At 38.2% G+C, this 9,055-nt stretch overlaps 1 non-coding gene across 1 annotated transcript; it reads right to left on the minus strand.

The window, feature by feature from the left end:
• Positions 1-8,552: 8,552 nt before the first annotated feature.
• Positions 8,553-8,608, minus strand: LOC118802302. Its single transcript, XR_005006645.1, has one exon. It is a non-coding gene; the product is annotated as a U7 small nuclear RNA (small nuclear RNA).
• Between the last annotated feature and the right edge of the window lie 447 nt (positions 8,609-9,055).

Consider the following 9,055-nt stretch of genomic DNA (forward strand, 5'->3'; position numbering starts at 1 on the left):
CTCTTATGCTCCAAACACACTCTGTGCATTGCCATGTGTTACCATGGAGACTGGGTGGGCGTACCCTGCTGCAGTGTGACTTTCCATTGGTTGAACTGGGCTGTAGGCTGGACTTGAGGTGGGCTTACCAGATACTTTGTTTCACGTGCACACTTTAGCACCGAGTAAAAAACAACTACATGCAGTATCCTCATAAAAATAGTTGCAAAGATTTGAAACATTTGAGCCGGCACACTTTTCCCTCCTGACTTTTATTCTCAAAACGAAGAGATCGAAGACCGCGCATTTTGGCTTTCTGGAAAGCTGTGCAACTTCAAGCATCCTTCCAAGAAATGGTAATTGCATCCCTCCTCCATTATCAAACATCCCAAAAGCGATACAATTAGTGATATTTACACGTTCTAGAGGGATAAATCCTATCAAGCAGAGCGTGCATTGAGCATAGTGATTAGAGAAGACGACGCAAAAACAACAGGCTCAATTGACATGCTTCAGTGGGAACAAGCTTCGAGTTGAAATCTTCCTTGTGGCAGCAAGCGTCTGAACAACACAGCTGACGGGCGCTCCTTTTGTTTGACTGCTCGGAAATTACGGCCTATTTACGGTTCAAACGGCAGCCTTTCAGAAGGTCTTGAATGAATAAGCAAATTAATGTTTGTGTGTACAGCAAGACATGGTATTCCTATTGTATGCACATACATAAATGAATGGCATGCACCCAAATGACAACCTCTTCAACACTTATTAAGGTTATTATATTAACACCAGCTTGACCTGAAGGCAAATGATGGTATTTACCTGAGTCAATTATAAAACTTAAGCTTTAAGTTAACACTCAACAAAAGATGAATCATTGTTAGAACCAAAAGGGCACATATAGTTGTTGACATATAAAACATGATGTTATTTCACCGCTTAAGTGGTCAGGTCCAAAGTTTTATTATACACTTCTATGACCTGAAGTCCTTGAAGTAACTGAATAATGAGCCTTAGTATGTTTAAAGCTTGGGATTTTAAGGGGTTGACATGTAAAAAGTCGGGAGATATTATTGTATCACATTATATTGAAGGCTACCTACGTATAGACTTCATTAAATAACATTCAGCATTCATAAGATGATATAAGATGTTTTATGAAGCACCCAATGTGTACTGACATAAGGGCCCTAACATCAATGTTACATCCATTTCTACCATTTATAACACTGTTATGAAGCATCACTCTGAAGTAATAGACTTGATTTAGAACACCATTCATAGCTTGAGGGCATGAAATCTTTCAAATCTTTCAATTCATCCATGGCGTTAACTAGTCCTTAACTAGGATACTGCCTTATAAGTTCCATTACCTGAAATGATGCTTCATAACAATGTTATAAGTGGAAGATCACTTTAATAAGGCTTTCAGTTTCAATACAACTCTTGAGAATACTGATGTAAGCTTTTAAAAACTTAAGTGATGTTTTCTGACTACATTACTCAATGCTTATGCATGTTAAGGCTTTAAATAAAGTGTTGCCATGGACATTTGTTCCATTTATAAAACTGTTATGAAGCATTGAATCATCATTTCTAAGTACAGGAACTTATAACTCAGAGTTCAGAACAACTTTTATGGATTAAGATGCATTTCATAAGCATACAGAAGGACAATTAGTGCTGTTAAAATGAGCATGTTAATAAGGTGTAACCATGATACATATTAATGCCATTTTTACGTCCTTAATGCATTGTCAGCATTTATACCTTCAAACCATTTGTAGTAGTGCAGGCTGACACCCAGCTGAAGCAGGATTTACAAGCAAAACACACCGCTAATTCCAGCAATATTAATAATTTGGCAGACTACACTGGACAGTGCTTGTGAAAGACCTACAAATCAATGAGCAGCAAACTAACAAAAGCAACAGCAAAGGGGAAAGCTATTGACAGTAATAACACATTCTGATTAAGCTTATTTTGTGCATTTATATAGATATAAGAAAATGTGCTGCTGTTTCATTCAAAGAAGTCTTTCTTTATAGGCAACTTTGAGCAAATCAAACAAAAGCAATAAACCATGATAAACTGCACAAAAACAATGTGACTAATCATGATTAGCTACACCTAAACTCTGATTAATCACAATTGACTACAAAAAATTATGTAATTAATTGTGATTTACTACACAATAATGTTATTGATCACAATTGACTACAAAAAGTGATGTAAATACTTGTGTCTAACTACACAAAACAGTATGATTTCATGATTAGCTAATAATTGTGATTAGCTACACAAAAATGGTATTAACAGCAATTAACTGCCCCAAAAAATGTATTAATTACAATTAACTACAAATTATAAATAATGGGAATAATCACGATTAACTACAAGAAAAATGATTAATCACAATTAACTACATGAAATAATGGGATTTATTGCAAATAACTACACAAAGTACTGTGATTAATCACAGTCAACAACACAAAATAATGTGATTGTAATTGGCTACACAACAATGTGATCAACCACAATTGACTACACACAATAAGGCAGTTAATCACAATGGACTACGCAAATGATGTGATTAATCGTGACTAACTACACAAAACAATGATACATTGCAATTAACCACACAAAAATAATGTGATTAATTGCAATTATCTGTGCAGAATAATAAGATTGATCATGATAAACTGTGTAAAATAGTGTGATTAATCACGATTAACTACAGAAAATAGTGATTAATCATGATTAGTTACACAAAACAATGGGATTATCATAATCAACTTTGCAAAATAATGTAATTGTGATTTACTACTCGAAAATGTGATTCATCACAAGTGACTACACAAATAATGAGATTATTCATGATTGACTACACAAAACATGATTAGTTGTGATTAACCACACAAGATATTATGATTTATCATTGTAAGCTACACAAAACAATGTGATTATCATTATAACCATAAGAAATGTGATTCATTGTGATTACACAAAATGATGTGATTTATCCAATAGTGATCATTCTACATATTTTAATATTTTTTTAGGATTTTCATGGTCTTTACAGTAGGAAGGCACACACACACACACACAAACACACACATACCCCCTATAGACACACAGCATGGTGACATGCCCTTTCAGTAAATACAACGAGGAGTTTCTCATTAAATCTTAGGTCATAAGTTTATGACATAAATAGGTCATGATATTTATAATATCCATAGATGCACAGAAAGATGCTATCACAGTAAAAACAAGGCTGACATTCAATCAGAGAAACAGAAGTAACACCGCTACACCCTCTCACTGCCACCATGCCTGCGTGACAGATATAGCAAACACGCTTGTTTTGTCATTTCACTCACCAGGAAATTGTATTAGCTCCCATGCTCTGTTTCAACAGTTCAAAGCAGCACCAGGCTATTCCGAGCAGGCTGAGCTCGTGTACGTTCATTTAGTAAATTGAGATTGACTGCTGAACGGTGTGAAATTGTGAAATGTTTGTGCCTCTTTATATCGCTGAGGTAAAGGAGCCTTTTTAAAGCTCAGTGTTATACAAACAATTGCTTTGATACCTTTAGACCAAAAAAAGGGATCAGTAGACGCCCCACAATATGATATAATCATAATATTGTATTATATTGTACTGGCATTTTAAGACTTTTGATATGCCAAACATTGGGATATTGCCTTTTATTGCAACATATCTGGCACTTTGTGAGGGGGGGAGTGGTGCAAAGCAAGCCGCCACTGGACTGTGGAGCAGTGGAAACATGCTCTGTGGAGTGACGAATCACACTTCTCTATCGGTCAGTCTGATGGACGAGTCTGGGTTTGGCTGATGCCAGGTGAACGTTACCTGCCTGACTGCACTGTGCCAGCTGTAAAGTTTGGTGGAGGAGGGATGATGATATGGGGTTGTTTTTCAGGGGTTGGTCTAGAACCCTTAGTTCCAGTGAAGGGAAATCTTAATGACTCAGCACCAAGACATTTTGGACAATTCTATGCTTCCAACTTTGTGGGAACAGTTTGGGGAAGAACCTTTCCTGTTCCAGCATGACTGAGCCCCAGTGCACAAAGCAGCTCCATAAAGGCCTGACTGGGTAAGTTTGGTGTGGAAGAACTTGACAGGCCCTCACAGAGCCCTGACCTCAACCCCATCAAACACCTTTGGGATGATCTAGAACAGAGATTGTGAGCCAGGCCCTCTCGCCCAACATTAGTGTCTGACTTTACAAATGCTCTTGACAAGAATTCCCACAGACACTCTCCAACATCTTGTGGAAAGCTTCTCAGAAGAGTGGAACCTGTTACAGCTGCAAAGGGGGACCAACTCAATATAGATGCCTATGGATTTAGAATGGGATGCCTTATAAGCTCCTGAGGGTGTAGGGCCCCAATACTTTTGTCCGTATAGTGTATGTATAATATATCCTTTCTGGGGACTATTTAATCTTCTGTAATACTTGTTTCAATTATGACAATGTTCAACTGATTTCTTGTTTTTATTAGGCAGAGTTATCAGACCCAGCAAGGCATGAGCTCTGCCACAGTAGCCCTTCTGCTGGTTCTGACCGAAAAGGATAGTCTTTGATGGCATCGCACTTTGATGTGGCTTGAGAAATCCTGACGGCAGTTCATGGTTTGTCCCTCCTCAGTCCACTGTCAGTAGGTACTCACCACTACTGACCGGTAGCACCCTAGAGGTCTTGGAGTTTTGGAGATGCTATGACCTAGTTCTTTGGCTGCTACGACCCAGTTCTTTGACCATAACAATTAGGCCCTTGTCAAAATTGCTCATGTCTTCACATCTGTCCATTTCTCCCACATCCATACAACACACAAACTTTGAGAACCAACTGCTTGCTTAAATATGATATACAACTAAATATACCCCATACCTTGACATGCGCCATTGGTAGGAGATAAGCAATGTGATTCACCTTGTCTGTGAGTGGTCATAATATTTTAATGTTATATTAGTTAAAAAAGTTTTAAATCACACAATAACTACTCATGCCCCTTGTATATAGTGCCTTTCGTCTCGCTTTGTGCAGGTGACTTTCCCTTGAAATATTAGCAATGCTTTGATCTTATATTCATTGCTTTGGTCCTTTATTCTTCATTATTTAGGAAAGGTCAACCATGTTTCATTCTTCGCAAGGCGATCCATAGCTATTTCCGTCCCCAGACACACATACACTCACTTATTTTCTGAGATTTCTGCTGGTGCTCTCTGTCCGTGGCCCACCTGCAGGCTGTTTTCTGACCATTGCGTCATTTTCAGTACCTGACTGCTGCTCTTAAGACTCATTCTCAATCTCTACTCAATCTCCACTGATTCAACCTTCCCCCTTAATTTTTCACAGACGCAGATCAGAAGAATTCTTATTGATCCTGAACCCTCACTAATGGACTCCAGACTTGTTCATATCTCCTTTTGGACAGGTCTTAGATGCTTTGGTCAACCTGTCAATCATTTGGGTGTAGAATTTCATTTCCATCCCCTCCGAGTTGTGAGAGCTTTAACAGGAGGAGAAATAAAATAAAGTCAGTCAGAAAAGTGAGATCCCACAGGTTGATTAACCACTTAAAATGGCCAAAGCTTTATTACACACTTCTATAACATAAGAATTGCTCAATAACTTTGCATTGAAGTCCCAGTAGTAACTGAATGATAAGCTGTAAAATGTAAAAAGCCTGGGATTTACAGTTAGGGGTTAATAGTTTGATTGTAATGGCGGATACAATTAAGCATTAATTTATATTTATATGCACAAAATATCACCTTTTGATTTTCTAAAAATAATGACCAAAATCATGTAACCATAGATTTATATATAGCCTGATAATCCGTTAAAAATCTGACTAATAGCTGAATGTGAATAGAATACGTCCATGTAAACACCTCAGTTAGAATCAACTAGTCCAATTGAGGCCATTTGGAATACAATGTCAATCTAATTGATCGAGGTGGGTAATCCTGTAAATAATCTGTTAAATAGAAGAATAATATCTGTGTAAATGCCTGTACCTGATTACATTCCCTATCGGAAAGTTTACGTACATTCTGATCATGTGCGTCGCATCATAGCGAAAGTTTATACCGTTCAACATGGTGGAGCAGAAACTGGTCTGCACAGGAGATGAAGTTTATGCTCTGATCTTTAAAAGACGGCGGTGGGACGGACGTCCAGCTTATGTGTCTCAGAACACGACGTCTTCCTCTCGGCCTTCTTTAATAAGGACATGTGAAGGACGTTTTCCTTAGTCTGTCATAATACTAAAGGAATTAAAAAACACAAGCGTTGCTCACTGCTGCTCATCTCACTCTGACTGGACTCATGTGATACTCGTTGTCATGGTAACATCTACGCTAAGTGGTTCTCTACACATGCGCATAATTTTGGATGGGATTACCTGTAGTGAGCATTTAAACAAAGATTTTCCATCAGATTGTTAAGTAGAGTGAGATATAAACACCTTAGTCTTAATCTATAATCAGAAAGTATTCAATCAGATTGGCAAAAATCTTTGCATGTAAACATAGCCAGTTACACAAATGTCTAGATTTGTAGAAAATACAACCCACTAGAAGTGATTTCTATTGCGGTCTGGAACGTCCAACACAAATATAGCTTTGGCCTGTGCCAATATTGTGGTGACCCCTTTCCCTGTTGTTATGCACATGGAGAAGGGACCACCTGCTGCCACAATTTAATGGGCCAGAGCTGATTTCTATCCTCAGATTTCTATCTCTATGCAATCAAGTGGCCAAGTGTAAATGGCATGTGGATAAATCTTGATCTAGATATGAGACGCATGAATTGCCAAGTGTAAATAGGCGTCTTGATTAAGGTCAGCATCAGGTAAGAATAGGTTGTTCACCCTATCAGCCTTGTTCTGCACCTCCTTTGACATTTGGTCCCATTTTAAATGAACCACTGTTTAGGAAATCTGAATTAGTAGGTCTTAGGCATATACATACAGATTGCACAAGCATGGTCCGGAATCATAAACCATTATACATTTCCTGCTCAAGTTATTTGTCATGCAGGAGGCAGAGTCAGTGTTACTGAGCAGCCTCTAGTGGTTTAGTGTTTTCAGCTCTTTGTGACTCAGACTTTTGTCAGGGCTTATGAAGGAAGGAAGGAAAATGTCACAATAGATCAGCTGCAGAAGGCACAGCAAGCCCCAGTGACTATGCCATACATTCATTTTTAACATACGGTGCACACTGAATATTATATACGTACATATAACCTCATGTTTATGCAAATACATATATGTACACATACAGCACATATGTGGTTTGAGTCACATTTAGAGCTGTACAGTACCTATGACTGGCCAACTCAGTCGCATTCTGAATTAATGCTCCAGGATATTTTAAACCACAATGCTGTTTGTGAAATAATCACCACTGTGTCACTCACATTGAACACAGTATTGATTTGAGGGGCTAGGAACTAGTGTTTACATGAAGTAAATGGGTTGGGACTGGACTAAACCTAACACAAAGGCCCAGTTTTCTTTAAATCAATGGACTTTCAACTTACCTCCCCAAGAATCAGATCTAGGCCTCTAGGCTGAACAGCTCAGCAGACAGCAAACAGACTAACAGGCTCCTCCAATAACAGTCAGGGTCAGTCAGTCAGTTTAATTTTAGTGCATTGCTCATGTAGTTTATTCCTCATTTCTTCATGCCATCCCTTTTGCGGACCACTTGCATGTAAGTGTTGTTTGAATGCTTTGTAGCCTATGGTACTCATCTAACTACAGTACTATACATTAGTAAATGCTAACACTGTTTGAATGATTGCTTTCTGTTAACTCCCAGTTGAATGTAACCATTTATCTCCATTATCTGATTCAGAGTGCCGTGAAAAAGTATTCACCCCCTCCTGATTTCCTCTAACCTTGCATATTTGTGACACTTCATGGTTTCAGGTCCTCATACAAAATAATATAAGTCATAAGACAATGAGGAAACACACCGTTTTTAATGAACATTTAATGTATTGAAAGAAGAAACAAATACCTATATCACCCATGTGAAAACATAATTGCCCCTAAACTTAATAACTGGTTGTGCCATCTTTAGCAGAAAAAACGGCAACCAAATGTTTCCTATAACTGGAGATCAGTCTTTCACATCACTGTTGGCCCACTCTTCTAATGTCCACCAAGGCCGTTAAGCAGCAAAGCATCCCTGCACCATCACACTACCACCACCGTGTTTTACTGTTGGTATGTTCTCATTGTAGAATAAAACAATGAGATGCCTTTCTTCCACAATTTTCACTTTTGACTCAACATTTTTTTTTATCTAGGTTATGTAGGTTTATGCCTGCCATCTGGTATGAATACTATTATTGATCAGTCTCATTCTAATGATGGAATCAGCACTGACCCTATCTGAGGTGCGCAAGGCCTGCAGTTCCTTAGATGTGTGTCTGGGTTCTTATGTGACATTCTTCATAGGAGTTACTGCACTTAAGTGACCCTTATTAGTCCCACAACAGGGAATTTTCACCTCTGCATTTTGACCCATCTTTGGGGGCTTCTTCTTTTGAAGAAACCTGCTGAACAAATTCTAAAAGAGCAAATTTTAAAGCACATCTGGATATTTTTATCACTTCCAGACTTTCTTTTGATCCCAGCACAGTGTGCTGACCTTTTAGCCAACTTCACATCACTGGAAATGTTCTATTTAAGTGATGTTTAGTCACCTGCCTGATTGAGTAACTTTTTTTTTACACAGGGCCAGTTGGCATTGGTTATTTTTTTTCCTTCAATAATGAAATGATCATTTAAAACTGTATTTTGTGTTTACTAGGGTTGTCTTTATCTTAAATTAAATTCTGTGAAGATTCAAAAATAGAAGAAATCAGGAGGTGGGGAAATACTTTTTCATGGCCCAAATGGCCCTCTCCACCCACCCATTGGCATTCCCTGCATTTTCCCCTGAAGTATTACACACATTGAAACAAAGTCTACTGGGTGTTGACACAATCATCTGCACCAGTGAGTGTGTCAGTGCTGTTCTTCTGGGATGCAG

This window comes from Colossoma macropomum, unplaced genomic scaffold (assembly GCF_904425465.1).
Source record: "Colossoma macropomum unplaced genomic scaffold, Colossoma_macropomum, whole genome shotgun sequence".
Taxonomy (NCBI): Eukaryota; Metazoa; Chordata; class Actinopteri; order Characiformes; family Serrasalmidae; genus Colossoma; species Colossoma macropomum.